Below are 17389 nucleotides of genomic sequence, written 5' to 3' on the forward strand. Positions count from 1 at the left end.
AAAACATTTCCCCAATAATAAAAAAAACCTTCTAAAACAAAATTGAATAGATGTAGGAAGGAGAATTTTTTAAAAATCAGAAGACTATTAAGACACTAAAGCACAGTCAGAATGCTATAAGGTGTAATGGGACATAGGAGACACAAGAAAAGGAAACTAAGAAAACCAAAAACGTAGCCTTCAGATGGAAAAATGAGCTTAGAGCATAGAGAAAACAACAGAAAAAAACTCAAAATACAGGAAAGTGAAAAGCCTGCTAAGTGAGGGGTTTTGTTTGTATTTTTCAAACTGGGGGGTGATTATGGGGTTAACAAAAAAAGAAAAGACGAAGATGAGGTGCAGGGGCCTCTTTCTCTCAGGTCCTCGCACACTGGAGTCGCCGGTCACACGTATGGACGGGCTGGGGCCCTGCTTGTGAACCGGTTTTCCCGTGACATATGCTGATGCATAGAGGGGCCGGGGCACTCCTTGTGAACCCGTCTTTCCCGTGACATGTGCCATGGCTGAGTCTGTACCAGGCAAGTGTCTGGTGTCCACCCAAGCTGTCCTCACAGCAGGCATCTTCCTACAGAAGCCTCTGCTAGCCACAGTGAGCTTTACAGTCTGTGGGCGGGCAAACTCTCTCACCCTCTTGAGCCCCTCTCAGGGTGGTTAATATCTCCAGCTGGGGGCTGCCCCCCAGGTGTGTTGGAAGTACAGGAGGTCACCATCACTAAACTGGTGCAGGTCTGAGAATCAGTCACCTTGCTGGGGGCGGCTGGGGGCGGCTGAGGGCGGCTGGGGCGGCTGGGGGCAGCTGGGGCAGCTGGGGGCAGCTGGGGGCAGCAGGGGGTGTACTGGACGCCTTTGGGACTTCAGCCATCCCTGGCTCTCCAGCTATGAGCAACAAAGAGAAGGCCCTGGAGTTGGAGCCACCCGTTGGCTTCCGGCTTAGAGTTCTCAAACTCCAGGGTGGTTCTCAGTTGATGTGATATAGGGCTATCTGAGGGTGGGGCTATCTCTCTCTATGCCCTTCCTAGACTTGGCCAGCTTCCTGCCTCCTGAGACTTCGGCATGTCAGTGTCTGGCCCTGCTGTTCTCTGTAACTGCCTCGCTGGGCCTCACCCATCGGCTATGGCACACCACACTGAAGACCTATGCTTGTTCTCAGAGCTCAGCCCCCTGAGGTAGCTCAGTTTTGAACAATAGGTCATCTCTCAAGATGGTGCCCGGCCACGGCCCTCAGAGTCATACAATATGACTAAGGGGGATGGGGGGGCGGGCTCTGTAATACTAAACAGCCAGAGAAATCACTGCCTCCCCAAAACTCGCAGCTGCGGGCTCCGGCTGAGGGTGGGATATCCTTCTTTCCTCTGGCTCACCTTTGGAAACGGCTTTTGGCCCCCTCTTATTCCCCCACCCAGGGGGCTACATGGCTAAGGGTGTGTGCATCTTACTTCTCATGTAGCACTTCCTTTCTCTGCCCTTCCCTGGCATCTTTACTTCCTCCCTGGGTTCCCAGAGTTCCTCTATTCCTTTACCAGTTCACACAGAGGCCGCCTCTTACCTAGAAGACCCAATTTGTTATTTTTGAAATTCAGATGTAATTGGGTCTCCTGGGTTTTGTTCTTTTTTTTTCTTTTCTTTCTTTCTTTTTTTGTAGTTTTTGTTAAGTGTAGCAGTTCTAGCCTGGGTAGGTTCTGGGAATCCGGTGAGGAGTTTCTTATGCCCACGCTGATTATTCCTATGCACAATGGCTCAGCCTCCCTCCCTGGGTTCTGCAGATCGATTTTCCATCCTGCCTCAAGCTATTGGCGTAACGACAGGCAACCTCCTTCAAGCTTGCTTCTTCTCTTGCTTCCGGTGATGTCCTTCCCGGAGAAAACCCACAAGGAACCAACCAACACTGCTAAGTCACTGACCGAGGCCTCCCTGGGTGCACTAAGCTCTCTCTGTTCATTATATTCTTATTATAATGCTAAATCCTCCACCCACGAGTGGTCCCCTGTTAGCTTTGAACATAAGGAGACTCCTGCACCGGAACGTACTCACCTTTACATGTGGTGACAAGTTCTCTCAACCTGCACCTGCCATCAAAGTTTCTCGGGTGGAAGCCAGGGGTTCTGGCAACCCCACCAGGCTAGCTCGGCCCCTGCTCCCCCGCCCCATGTGCCAATTAAAGACACAAAGTAATGGTGGAAAAATGAAAAAGAAAAAAAAATTTTTTTCTATATGGCCACATTGAGATGAGAAATAAATAAAAGGATCCAGTGGCCCCCTTCCCACAAAATCAGGTCTCTGGGTCTTGACACGAGGTTTAGAAGTAAGCAAAGGGCAGAATGTCTGTATTGCTAGGCAGTGCCCGTGAAAGTGTGGCTGGGTTCATCCCTGAGGTGCCACTGCCCGTCAAGGGGGTTCAAAAGCTGTTCAGCTGGTAACATGCTCCTCCTGAGGGGGCAGCCTCACCTCCATGGGTAACTGTCAGTCCTAGGCTGCAGGCTGGTTTTGTGTCCTGGGAGATCTTTGTTCTTGGATTTTAGGGTGACTCGAGAGGGAAGCTGATAGCAGTAATTCTTCTTTACTTCTTTAGCCCAACCAAGTACAGATGCAGGGCGAAGCGGCCATGCTTGGCTCCCGTCCTCTTGCTGGTCACCTTGGGGGCCCAAGCGAGGAGGCAACACTTTCCAAAGGCAGTTTCTAAGTGCCTGCTTCTTGCTGGCTTCCCTTACTGATTGCCTGGTCACTCCTTCATTGCTCAGTCACGCTCACTGGTGCTGCACTCAAGGGGCGAACCCCATCTTCGTTCACACTGTGGCGGACTCGTCTGAAGGACATTGCCCTTCCCTGGGCCCCTGTGAAGTCTTTCTTCCTCCAAAGGCCATCCACGAGGAGCAGGTTTTACCACATCTCCAATTGTGTCACTGGCAGCTCTCTGGGTAGAGGGGTCACCACCTCCACCACCCCTCCCCAGACGGCCCCACGCTTTCCATGCTGTGCGGTGAACGTTTGTTGAGGGAATTGGGTTTTCACTCAGTCAACCTGGAATGCAAAAGGCAGTTCCCGCTGGGACAGGTCACCACGCGCGGGAAAAGATGCTGAGAGATGACTTCATCTGTCTTTGCCTCCAGGCCAGCTCAGCAATGCCCAGCAAGAAGGATGGGGTTAGTTCTGCTTGCTAAGGAGGGAGAGGCAGGCAAGGTGAATCCCCAGTGCCCCTCCAACACACACACACACACACACACACGCACACGCACACGCACACGCACACGCACACGCACACGCACACGCACACGTACCAGTGACCCCTTCTGGCCAGTCTTGAAGACCCTGTGTCTGTCATTATTGGTACGGCAGCATTTTACTGGCTGACGATAATGAGATTAACTGAGATTGCCAGCAATACCCTCAGAGGCCTTTTAAAGTGACTGTTTTAAAAATTGAAAACACCACTGGATGCTTAAGCTAATCAAATGTGCTTGGTGGGTGCATCCTATTTAGCAAAGTTTCATACCTCCAAGCCTCCAGGACTGATAAAAAAAATATGAAAGATTTCCCCATACTTCAGCATTAAAGGAAAGGCCAGCTGCGGCTTTTCTTCTGGGTGTTTATTAGAGCCAGCCTGGCATCGTGAAGCAGCGGGAAGACACTCCACCTCCCCCTTCTTTCCCTTTTCCTTCCACGTCAAGCCATGCAGCCCAGTTTCTTATAAAATGGCTTCTCTTCAGCGCTTGCTGCCCCATGACAGATCTCTCACCGAAACGCCTGAGCCGTGGTAGCGGAACTCACAGAGGGAGTCTCCACGTCATCAGTTTAAATGATGCCCAAGCTTACTATGAGGACTCAATAGTGGAAGTGGGGGGACACCACCCGAAGCAGAAAACGGAGAAGTGACCCAGCCCTGTTTGCTCAGGAGAGCCATTTCTACGCCTAGTCCCAGCTCCCTCAGCATCCATCCCAAGATGCCCTGAGACGTCTCCCTGCCAAACAAACTCATCCCTGCCCTGGGGGATTCTGAACACACCTGTTGTCGGGAAGAAATGTCTGCCCTAGAGAAGGCTCGGTGGCTAAGAGTACTTGTTACTCTTGCAGAGGACCTGGATTCAGTTCCCAGCACCCACATAGTGGCTCGCAACCATCTGTACCCTGGATCCGGAATACATGATGCACTTTTTTGAACTTGCCAGGCACCAGGCATGCATGTGGTGCACATACATGCATGCAGGCAAAACACTCACACACATATAAAGAGATCTATTTTTTTTTTTTTACAAAATGCCTGCCTACTTAGAGCTCTGATCATGACCTTGTCTGATCCTTGTAATCTGCCACGATAATCAAGATCGATGCTGACCACTCACGAGGCAATGTCAAGAAAGTCAACTACTAGAAGCTTTGAATCTCCTCTGGTAAACTCACCACGCGGCTCAGCAACCCCAAGTCCATTAGCTAGCCTCATGACTGTTGGTCTAGGACAGGGGTTCTCAACCTTCCTAGAGCTGCGACCCTTTAACACAGTTCCTCGTGTTGTGGTGACCCCCCCCATCCATAACATTATTTTCATTGCTGCTTCATAACTGTGATTTTGCTACTGTTGTGAACTGTCATGTAAATACCTGTGTTTCCTGATGGTCTTAGGCGACCCCCATGAAAGGGTCGTTCAACCCTGAGGGGTCACAACCCACAGGTTGAGAAGTGCTAGTCTAGGGCGTCAACTTGACTAGTTTAGGAAATCCGCAGGCTTGTCAAAATGCACTGATCTATCTGTGGGGGTCATTTCCACAGAGGATTGGCATGGGGGCCTGGCAGATCGCACTGAGGGAAAAGAAGCCGGGAAGGGAACGTGTTTGTCCCTGCCGGCCCCCTACATCCCGAGTGAGGGTGTCTCTGATGTCACTGTCCACTGACATCAGACTCCAGCTTCAGCCTTGTGGTTCAGACTCAACACCATCGAGCACAGGGAGCACCAAGCCTCGGGGACGAGTGGGGACTTCAGAGCCATCCAGCTCCCTAGACTGAACAGCCCCTGGTTTTCTTCCTTTCGTCACTCAGACGGCCACTGTTGGACTACCCAGCCCCTTCCATGTAAGCCAATCCAATAACCCCCCTTTTATAATGCACCGACCTGCTCTTCTAAAATCCGTCTAATAAACCCCAAGTCCCAGCTTCCTCATCCACAAAACGAGGATAACATCATTACAGTTCTTCAGTGTTATGACCAACATCTGAGATAATCGATATAGAAAGAGAAAGCGTTTCTTCTGGCTCCATTCTCAAGGCTGCTTCGAGCCCAGGGTCCAGATCACAGCGGAAGAATGTGCTAGAACAGCAGCTACCCACTTCATAGCTGGGAATCTAGGAGGAAGAGGAAGGGATGGGACCCACTGTCCCCTTGAGAGCATGGTCCAGTGTCCTAAAGCTCGCCCACCAGGGACCAACTTTGAGCTGCTGTTGCCCCCTGCCCCCACCCCCCAGTAACTGGGGCCTTAACGACAAGGCTTTTGGAGGCCATTTCCAGACCAAACTAAAATGGTCCCCAAAGGAGACCGTGGAAAATAACGATGCCATCAGGCTGCTAAGCGGCCTCTGTAGCTGTGAGCAACACCACACCCTCGCTGCCTGACCCCTACAGTGCACAGTGCCTGGGATTATGGAGTTGAACAGGGAGGGTGAAGAATGATGTGGCTGCTACATCTGGGGGTGTTGATCACCTTCAGACAGACGGAAATTCTGGAACACACACACACACACACACACACACACACACCCGCACCTTACGCTACAAGAAAGCTGTCGGGGGGACAAATGCCGCCCTGGTCCTCACTCTCAGCATCTGCTCCTCTCACAGTTCTCGGAGGGAAACCAGGACCGAGTGTAGGGTTCCTCCATTTCCCCGTTCTGGGTTCAAGCCCTCTCGACCATTGGGCACCTCCAGCAGCAAGTGCCCACTCAGCGGGGAGATGGCCACACCTTAATTGGCTGCGGGATGTAGAGACGGTGACTCCACCTCCCCCCACGAGAGACCCCCAGGGTTGACTAGTGGAAGCCGGGTGGCTTTCCTCTCACCCAGATTGAACACTGAGGGGAGGGAACAGGCCTGGGTCTCTCCCTGTCATCGTTGTCTTCTTCCTTTTCCTCCTTCTTCATTTAAAGCTTTATTTATTTATTATGTATACAGTGTTCTGCCTACATGCCAGAAGAGGGCGCCAGATCTCATTACAGATGATTGTGAGCCACCATGTGGTTGCTGGGAATTGAACTCAGGACCTGTGGAAGAGCAGCCAGTGCTCTTAACCACTGAGCCATCTCTCCATCCCGCATCCCCCCCACGTCTTCTATCCCATGGCAGTGCTCACAATTGCCCAACCCCTGCTTCCCATCCCTTGCCAGCAATTCCATTTCCCTAGAACATTCTAGAATATTTCCTACCACAGGACTCTAATTTGTTATTCTTCCTGGGGTATTTTCCCTACCCCACACCCCCTAAAACTATGCAGTTTACTTCCCCTTTAGGAGTTGGTTTAAGTGCCAGCAACACCCCCCCAACAAAGTTAAAAAAAAACCCAACAAATTTTATTGATAAAAATCTGTGAAGAAACATCTATGCATAAAAGCTTTATAGTCTTAAGAAATGCCAGCCTCGCTTTTGTAACAACTGTCCCATATGGGGATCTCTAGCACCCAAAGACAAGGGTGACCAGTGACGTAGACACAGGTTGACCACCCTTGATCTCAAAATCTAAAGTCGGAAATGCTCCCAAACCAGAAACCTTTGACCTCTAACATGATGGCCCTGGTGGGAAAGCCACAGGATAGGAAACTTCTGTTTCATACCAAGGGTGTTGCTATGCCACCCAGGCTGGTCTCAAACTCCTGACTCTGAGGGATCCAGCTACCTCAGCTTCACAAGGGTCAGGACCACAGGCACCTACAACTGCCCCTGGTTCAAGCTTGTTATAGTCTGCAAGGTGTACTGGACTATAAATTAACTGTATGTTTGAGCATGGGTTCCATCCCTAAGATGTCTTGTTATACATGCACAAAATGGACCCAAACACAGAGCATTCTGGTCCTGGGCATTTCAGGTAAGGGACGCTCAACCTTTCACTTTTTGGTTTTTCCTCTTTTGTGACTGTTTTAAATAATGGACACCCCACCCCCTTGTTGGTTTTGCTGGGAATTGAACTCAGCACCTTTCACTTTCTAGGCAAGCATCCTAGCATTCTACCCCTGAGCCCCACCCCCAGCCCCAAATCAGTGAGCACTTTGAAGATTACTCTATTAACATTCCTCCTACCCCATGCATGAGGTTCATCTTGTTTCCGGTTTGCAGCATTTGTCTTGTTACCCCAGCCTCACTGATGTCTCTGTGGATGGTTTGAGAGCAAGCTGGAAAAACACTGGCAGGCTGGGGTGGGGCTCGGTGGCAGAGCCGTGACGACACGTGACATTCCACCCATCTCCGGCAGCATAGAGCAAACCAAACGCCACCGGTGAAACCCCGCACCGGCATTCTCCTCCAGAACTAAATACCGTCGCCGTCGTCGGCATCAGGAAATTTAACGACTGCTCTATCAACCCACAACCCCTACTCCAACTTACCCCGGTCATCAGGTGTCCTTTGTAGCGACTCCTGTATTGAAGGCATGGGCGGCAGTTGAGCGATGTTTGCTGTGTGTCCTCGCAAGAGTGAAGGAACAGGGCAACTTAATGCCACCAAGTGCCAGCTGAGTCCTGCTCTCAGTCCCCACACTTCACAGGGACTCAAACAGAGACCCCAGCCTCCATGACTGTATTTGAAAAAGACCCTGGGAGGCCGGAGTTAGGCTAGTCATGAGGAAAGCAGAAAAGATTCCCATGGGCTGGTAACCACTGTGGGCAGCTGGTGCTCATGCCCGGGGGGAAATCTGAACCAGAGGGTGTTATGATTGTCCCCCACCAGAGAAGAGGCAAATCCAGGCACTCATTTAGTAAAGCCGTCCCCCACAGGATGGATGCTGCCCCCCCCCCAGGCTCTAACCTGTGGGAGCTTTAAGCAGAGCCCACCAGAGAGCATGCTCAGGGCGGGAAACTAACAACCCCTTGGGAGTCCATCTCTATGGCCGCGACTGAACTCAAGTGAACGGGAGGATGGGGGGCAGACGGGCATTATCTAAAGCAAGCAGGTAATTCACAGAAATGTCATGCTCTGGCTCACTGTATTATCTCAAATCACAGCTTGCTACATACATCTTTATTTTCCTCTCCCCAGAGAGCATCTCACCCTGTCCCCCGCAAGACATCCTCTCTGTGTTAACACCCTTAAAGGTAGGAGCCACTTAGGTTTTTAGTGCCCAGAATACATCTCTCAAAGCAGGATTTTCTTCAGTCCACATTAATAAAGGAAAATGTATGCTTATGTCCCATGAGCTCATGATGACATCTTTAATAAAATGATGTGTCAGTGAATCCCGAGTTACCCTCCGAAGACAATTGGTAGGATGTCAGAAGTAATCACTACATTTTGACAAGTGTGTCAAGTGACAGAGGACCCGGATGCTTCACACTTGCCCACTCCTCTGGGTTCCACAGTCTTTGCTCAGAGAGAAACGGTCCATTCCTGGAAACTGCTTGATGTTTTTACTGTAAATATGAAATCTGGCCATATATTTCACCTGCACGTTCACCTAAATATTTTAAATTGTTCGCTGTGGATCTTATTTTCCATTTGACAATACTTTGTATGCCCGGCGTATAAAACAGTCTCAAGGATTCTGTCATAGTAACAACTACGACAGTGGTCCTCAACCTTCCTGACGCTGCGACCCTTTAATACAGTTCCTCACGTTGTGGTGACCCCCCAACCATAAAATTAATTTCCTTGCTACTTCATAACTGTAATTTTGCTGCTGCTATGACTCACAATGTAAATATCTGATATGCAACTCCCCAAAGGGGTCGTGACCCACAGGTTGAGGACCACTGTACTGTGGGAGATAATCACGAGAGCCCTGTGGATCTGTCCTTCAGTGCCTGCTTGTCGTGGCCCCGATTGTAATATCCTCAGACATTCACAGCCCTCTAAAACGTGCTCCTTCTGTGGGTGGGCTGGACCCAGTCTTTTTTGCTTCACAAATACCATACAGCAGAAGAGACAAAAGTGACATCTTAGATCGGAGGGGGGGGGGGGGAATCCCCTTCTCCATTTTGCTCTGTCGTCACAGGCTTATAGGAACGAAGTCTTCTTTTAGGGCTGAGGATACAACTGAGTGACTGACTGCTTGCCTAGCTCCCACAAGGCCCCAGGGTCCATCCCCGCTGCTACAAAAGACAAAACCAAACCGATACAAAAAGTCCTACTTCACCTCGTTTCTAATTTAGAGATCTGACCAGATCTGGAGAGGCGCTGGGAAGCGATAGACCATCGGGTAATCTCTCTCCTGAAAACGTAATCCCTTATCCCGTCGAAGGACCTCTCCCAGGGAAGGAAGATGAAGGCCTGTGCTGGTCAGCCACGCCCACTGTGGTGGCTTGAGAGAAAATGGCCCCCAAAGGGAGCGGCACTATTAGGAGGTGTGGCCTTGTTGGAGTGGGTGTGGCCTTGTTGGAGTGGGTGTGGCCTTGTTGGAGTGGGTGTGGTCTTACTGGAGGAAGTGTGTCACCGTGGAGAAGGGCTTTGAGGTCTCATATATGCTCAAGCCACACCCAGTGAGACAGTCCACTTCTTGTTGCCAGCAGATCAAGATGTAGCGAGCACCCTGTCTGCCTGCAGGCTGCCCTGCTCCTTCCCTGCAGTGATGACAACGGACTAAACCTCTGAAACTGTAAGCGCCACTTCAGTGAAATGTTTTTCTTCATACGGGTTGCCTTGGTCATGGTGTCTCTTCACAGCAATAGAAACCCTGACTAAGACACCCACCGTGGTGGGGAGGGAGACATGTATGCCTGTCCTGCACATCACATGCTTGTCCTGCACATCACATGCTTGTCCTGAATATCACATGCCTGTCCTGCACACTGCATGCCTGTCCTGCCCATCACATGCCTGTCCTGAACATCGCATGCCTGTCCTGCACACTGCATGCCTGTCTTGCACATCACATGCCTGTCCTGCCCATCACATGCCTGTCCTGCACACTGCATGCCTGTCCTGCACATTGCATGCCTGTAATACACATCACGTGCCAGTCCTGAAGATCTCATGTCAGAGCCTAGCCAGACACTAACGTGGTAGCAAGCCCCCTTGGTTCCTTGAGGCGCTGCCAGTAGATTGTGTTTCTCTCCTCCTCACTCTGCAGGGTGAATATTGCCCTGGAAATTTCATGCTTCTGTTTCCTTCCAGGGGCTCACTACATCAACAGCCCCTCATCAGCTGTAGATCTGTCTCCGAATGATTCCAGGTGTGCCAGCCAATCAGAAGCCATCTCCACAAGCTGGTTCTTCATTCAGGAGCAACATGTTTCCATTATTTCTTTCTATTATTATTTCTAAATTTATGTATTTTATTGGCTGTATAGGAGTGTTTTGTCTGTGTGTATGTGTACCACATGTATGCAGTACCCAAGGAGGCCAGAAGAGGGCGCCAAAACTCCTGGAACTAGAGTTTACAGATGGTTGTGAGCTGCCATCTGGGGGCTGAGAATTCAGTCCTGGTCCTCTGCAAGAGCGGCCAGTGCTCTTACCTGCCGAGCCGTCTCTGCAGCCTTTCTATTGTTTCTGAAGAAAAAAAAAAAATCAATACTAGCAAGTGACATGAAGGCACTGAAAACTGTCTAGTCAGCACCAGCCTCAATGTAGACTAAAAAGGGGCCATTTACAACAGAAGAAACTTGGGCTAGAGTCACCCAGAAAATCAGTTTGTCCCCTGAACATTTGCTTGGCCAAGCTGGCCTTGCTGCCTCAATTTTTAATTCTACAAGTTCCTTCTTAGCTGAAGAGACAGTGGAGAAAGCCTTGTCCCTCTGACTCACTCCCAGGGGCATGAACTCTCTGGAAAGTTCAGCAAACCACAGATATGCTAGCATAGAACAGCATGGCCCACAGCAGGGCTTTTGTTTTTTTTCAGGTGTGGCCAAATCAATACAGTTACTAATATCTGTCCAAGAAGCATGAGGTTACATAAGGTAGAATCTATAAATAAATAAAAATTACAATTAATATAACAGACTAACACACCTGCCATGTGGGTGCTGGGATTCAAACTTAGGTCCTTTGAAAGAGCAGCCAGTGCTCTTAACCACTGAACCATCTCATATTCATGCGCATGTTCGTGTCCCTGCCCAAACCTCTCCCAGATCCACCACCCTCCCGTCACATACCCACTCAATTTTGTGTTCTCATTTTTTTAGTTCATCAAGTCCAATTTGTGTCGTTGTATATATACCCTTGGACGTGTGATTCACTGGAGCACAAGCAACCTGTCAGGGGTCAAACCCTTAAAGAAAACTGCCTCCCTCTCTTGGTAGCTCTCAATTATGAAGAGTTCCACCTCCCTCCCCATGCCAGGCTTGGTCTGGCTTTGAGCTCACACGGGTCTTGTGAATGCTGGCACAACCACCATGTGTTCCGAAGTGGAGCTGCCCTCCGCTGTGTCCAGGAGACACTGTTCCCTGTGTCGTCCACCACCTCTGGCTCATACGCCCTTTCTGTCTCCTCTTCCACAATGACTCTGAGCTTTGGGAGGCAGGGCTGTGATATAGTTGTCTCATTTAGGACAAAGTACTCACAGTCTCTGGTCCTCTGCACCTTGACTAGCTGTGGGTCTCTGTGTTAATCATCATCTACAACAAAAAGAAGCTTTTCTGGTGCAGGTTGAAAGATACACTAATGTATGGGTAAAAGAAGAAGTCATTCGTACTGCATGATAATTATACAGAAATGTAATTTACGTATTCAACAGCTGTACTAGCTGCTAAATGATTGTCTGGCTAGGAGGGCTTATGTTCTTTTCTTCTTTATTTGTTATCCAACATGGCTGCTCCCATCTTACCTATTACACCATGTACTCTCATAATCAAGCAAAATCAAAGGCATAGATTGACCCTACGGACCTGGATCCCTTGCACCCCCCTCTCTCCATGGCCGTGACAGCCGGCTGTGGAAGACTTCCTACGACAGAAGTATCTATCTTAAGGACCAGGGCTCAGAACCTTGGAGATGAAGGAGGGCGATTGTAACAGACCCGGGGCCCCAAGAAGGGCGCCTGAAGGAGGCACATCTTAGAAAGGACACCCCAGCTGGACTGGTGCTGGGACAGCACAGGTGTGCGAGCCTTGTCGTGGGATGTGGACAGCAGGGGACGATGAGACCGGAAGAACAGACTCTATGACGAGGATGGTTAATGACGCCAGCCAGAGAATCCGCGTCACTGGGCGTAGAGATGGAGGCGGAGCAAGTTGCCCATGGCGGATGAACAGAGGCTCTGTGGGCAGGCGCCTCTCAGATGCTGCCTTTCTGTTACGTTTCACAACACCAGCAACCAGTGGGAACATCAGGACGTAATCCTGGAGCAACTCTAAGCTTGGACTACCTGCATGCGCCAGATACTGGGTAGCTTCCTGTCTAGTTCAGACCATGCTAACCCCAGGGTAGTGAAGCTCCGGGAACCTCAGCTTCCTCGTCTGGAGAAGGCGGGTAAAAGGCGTGGCTAAATGGTTGGTTGTGTAGATTAAGAGGAGATTGTTCTGAATGACGCGTTCCCAGCACATCACATAGGGCGTACTTGGACCACAGAAACCACGGATGTTATCACCGCCAACAATAAACCCAAGTGTGGCTTCTCACTGTGGGCCAGCTTTGGGGTAGGGGAAGTCTAGTTGAGTATCCTGTCAGGTGTCAGGTGTGGCCTTTCAAGACGCCACGGGTGGGAACGTTTTACAAGCCCTGCAAGTTCCGCACAAAGCAGAGTCAATTAGGTCATCCACGCAATGCAGCCAACCCTTCTTGCCCTTGTGAGGAGGCCTGCAGGGTCAAAGGCCCACGTGTTCCTGTGGACTGAGCGCTTTCCCAACCATCTCCCCAACCAAGCCATACTGGAAACCCTGCTCACAGGCTCTTTGTGTGTTGGATTGGGTCACAAGGACACCCAGGTTGGAGACAGCCAGCCTAAGAAGAAGAGCAAAAGGCATAATTGAGAAATTAATTCAGCATTTTAAACCTCACACACTCGAGTGTATGGGGAACGGGACGCAGGAAGAGACCACAGTCTCTTTGATGAATTAATGAGCTAGGAAGCCCCTCCAAGGATAGGATGTGGTAGGGTGGCTCCACAATCAGGCGAAATATGTGTGCCTGCCCCCTCAGGTCCCCTGGGAACAGGTCTTTGCTATTGGCTGGACACTAACACACCTGATACATCTCTGGGCTCTACACATAGCGATGCCCCCCACCCCAAACCAGCAATCAGACTTAAAACCCAATTACAGTTCAGCTCTATCTCCCCGAAGGGCAACGATAATGAAAGCTTTTTCCGTGGCCCAGGCAAACATTAGCCGAAATCACTGCACTTTGTCCCCAAAATAGCTCTAGAAATGAGTACCATCTGCAGGAGACTGATGAAGACAGAGAAGCTAAGTAAATTACCCAAAGTTGCCATTGAGTGTAGACGAAGAGCTGGTACGAGATCCAGCTTTGGCTGGTGTCATAAGGTCACCTTTAAGAGCATGGTCCAGTCTAGGCTGTCACCTGGCTTCCTTCTCGGTGGAAGGAAGAGATAAAAAATATCGTGGGTGCTGGGCGCCTGAAAGGATATTAGGAGCAGGGGTGGGGGTGGGGTGGGGGGTGGGGTGGGGTGGGGGGGTGGGGTAGGGGGGAGGGGGGAGGGGGGAGGGGGAGGGGGGGTGCGTCAGATGGCAAGGTTCTCCACTTCACTGTGAATGTTTACTTCCCCCAACCTGTTTCCAGTCGGGCACATCCTGGCAGAGGAAGCGCCCAGGGGCGGTTAATGCCAGGGACTGCCAGCAGCTTGTAAACAGGGCAGCAGTCAACACCTGCACCAACAATTACACCTAAGGCCGAAGAGAAGCCATTGATGGGTGTGTCACCTCCCATCTGCAGCCACAGAGGCTTCGGAGACTGCACCTGGCAAGGTGAGAAGAGCCAGACCCAGATGCTTCAGAGCCCAAGGACGCAGGCTTTCTCTCATTCTCTCTCTCTCTCTCTCTCTCTCTCTCTCTCTCTCTCTCTCTCTCTCACACACACACACACACACACACACACACACACACACACAAAGAAATCAGACAAATAACCATTTAAAGTTTGGGAGTGTCATAACTCCGCCACCCAGGCACATGGCTGGCACAACCTCTTGTCCCTTTCTGCCCTCCCAAGCACAGGCGTTAATTAAGGACCACAGAAAGCCCTTGTGCATGAATGGCGTTGCATACTTCCTGGAGACATCCCACCAACGACCTTCAGGAGTGACACTCAGCAACTCTCCCTTTAATTGCAGGCTGTGGCTGTCGGCAAACATTCATTTGAAAAGCTCGGGAGGTGGGGACACTTCTCAAACAAACAATGATGGTCAGACACCTCGGGAGCCCCCAGAAACCCTGGAGGCTGACCTTACAACCCCAGGACACAACCCAAGGCTCTGAGCCAGCGGGTCTGGGGGCCCTGACCCAGCTACGGAGGGTAAGGGATTTTGCTCAGAATTGATTGGGAAGCTGTGAATAAATTTTCTCCTTGAGAGTTTATCTAATGAACGTGATGCTTTGTGACAGTTAATCTGGATGCGTTATGCAGTGACACCCAAAACAGAGGGCAGAAAGGGTGACATTATTAAAAAGAAAGAAAGAAAGAAAGAAAGAAAGAAAGAAAGAAAGAAAGAAAGAAAAAAAGAAAAGAAGCCGGGCGGTGGTGGCGCACGCCTTTAATCCCAGCACTCGGGAGGCAGAGCCAGGTGAATCTTGGTGAGTCTAGCCTGGTCTGCAAAGTGAGATCCAGGACAGGCTCCAAAGCTACACAGAGAAACCTTGTCTCGAAAAAAAAAAAAAAGAAGAAAAGAAAAGAAAATCCTGTTTTGAACTGATAAAGGCTTGCAGCAGCTCTAACGGAAATGGACATTTGCTGATCCAGCCAACCCTCTGGAAATGGCTCCCTGCATTCATATTTATTGAGCATCTACTATGCGGGGCAGGACTATTAGGCTCTGGAGACACAGTGGTCCCCATCCTTCGATCCTTTTGCAGTCTAGAAAGGAACACAGATGTGAAGGTGTCAAGTGTGAGACCGAGGATCCCAAGGGAAAAGGGGTGGTGTCCCAGGAGACTTCTGGGTATGGGGAGCTAGAAAAGCAACCCCGAGGAAATGCGGTGTTTTTTTGTTTGTTTGTTTTTTGTTTTTTGTTTTTGTTTTTGTTTTTCGAGACAGGGTTTCTCTGTGTAGCTTTGCACCTTTCCTGGAACTCACTTGGTAGCCCAGGCTGGCCTCGAACTCACAGAGATCCGCCTGGCTCTGCCTCCCGAGTGCTGGGATTAAAGGCGTGCGCCACCGCCGTCCGGCGAGGTTTCTTTTATAAGCTGTTTGAAGTTGAGGAAATCCCAGTCAGGGAGACAGTAGTGCTCCATGCAGAAGGACCCATAAGAAACAAAACAAAATAAAACAAACAAACAAAAAAAAAAGTGAGTGAGTTTGAGGAGCTGAAGGGAACTGTAGTTTGGCTGGAGCAGAACATGCTGGAAGAGCTGGAAGAGCTTGGCGTCAGCAGCTGAAGAGCTCTGTAAACACTGAACCCAGGCTCTGTGCTGGGACCCAAGGCTGTGTGGTTTCAATGGGGTCGTTAGAGGATGACGTAATCTTGCTTTTCTTTTCCAGCCAGGCTCAACGGGCCTGAGGTGTGAGTGACAGGCAGAGGGGAGGCGGGGGCAGGAAGTCTGGTGAGAGGCTGACATTGGGGGCCAGCCGGACAGTGGAGAAAAGGCGAGCGTGGGGAGGTGGAGAGGGGTGACCTGCCCCGAACAGGAACGGCCTCTGCATGAGCCGTAGAAAACTCACAGGGCCACAAGATGAGGCAAGAACCACAAGGGAAGGATGGGCTGGGCAGGAAAATGGTGAGGTCAGTGTGGACAGGATGAGCCCCACACAGCCACCCCACATCGGCAAGTATAGGTGTGGCAGGGGCCCTGGGTCCCCTGAGCCCGTGATAAGCAGGTGGAGATTATCTACAAGGAACAGAAAGTTGAGATCACTAGAGAGGATAGGGCCACAAGGGAGGGTGGGGTGAGAAAGGGTTGTAGCGATGAGCAACCCAGGCCCACCTGCCCAGGGATGGCACCACCCACAGAGAGCTTGGCTCTCCCACATCAATCATCAGTCAAGAAATTGCCCCAAAGCCAGATGCTGGCCAGGCTGCATGTTTTCCGAAGGCTCTGGAAAGAATTCCCCCATGGTTCTGTCTGCTTCCTGTTTCTCTCCTTGGTTGATATCAGCATAGCGAAGTTCCTATGCTTCCCCTGGGTTCAGATCAACTTTTTATGTTTCTTATGAAGACGCTAGTCAGGGGATCCAATCCCCCAGTGATCCGGAATAACATTTTGTGCAAAGAGCCTGTGTCCAAATACAGTTCCAGTCTCAGGTAACAGGGCTGGTACTTGAATATCTCTCTCTTTCTCTCTTTTCCAAGATTTATTTTTATTTTATGAGTATGAGTGTGTGCCTGTCTGTATGTCTGTCCCTCACGTGTATGCAGTGCCCACAGTGGCCAGAAGGGGGTGTCAGATTCTCAGGAACCATGTAGGTCCTGAGAACAGAACCTAGATTCTTTGGAAGAGCAGCCATTGCTCCTAACCACTGAGCCATCTCTCCAGCCCCTTGGGCATCCATTTTTAAAGAATGTAGTTCTACCTGGTACAATGTCTAACTCTTTCTTGCACCACACTTGGTACCTGAGAGCTGAGACATGTCAAGTTGAGTTAGCAGCCTCTTGGGTCAGAAAAGGAGAGAAGAGGGTCCCCTAGGGGACCGTGATTCCCACCTGCTGTGTGCCCTGAGCTGAACCCTGGATTCCACAGTGCACACACGTTTCTTCGCTACATCACTCTGACAGGTGAGCTTTGGATTCTAAGCGCCCTGAAGCCCTCATTTGAGTGACCTTTGCTCTGCCCATTAAGAATTCTCCAAAGAACTTGTATAAATACCATGGAGAGAAATTGAGCGATGTTGACCCAACTTTAAAACAGGGCTGGAGAGATGGCTTAGCAGTTAAGATCACATACTGTGCTTGCAGAGGACCTGAGTTGAGTTCCCATCAGCCACACTGGGGCGCTCACAAGTGTCTATGACTCCAGCTCCAAGGATCCAAGGCCTCTGCTGGCTGGCACCTGCACTCATGTGCATGTACCCACACACAGACACATACACTGACACATACCTAAAAAGAAATCTTTAAAAAAAATGAAAATACATCTGCTCTTTGACCCAGTGGTTCAAAATG

This window comes from Peromyscus leucopus, chromosome 23 (genome assembly GCF_004664715.2).
Source record: "Peromyscus leucopus breed LL Stock chromosome 23, UCI_PerLeu_2.1, whole genome shotgun sequence".
In the NCBI taxonomy this organism is placed as follows: Eukaryota; Metazoa; Chordata; class Mammalia; order Rodentia; family Cricetidae; genus Peromyscus; species Peromyscus leucopus.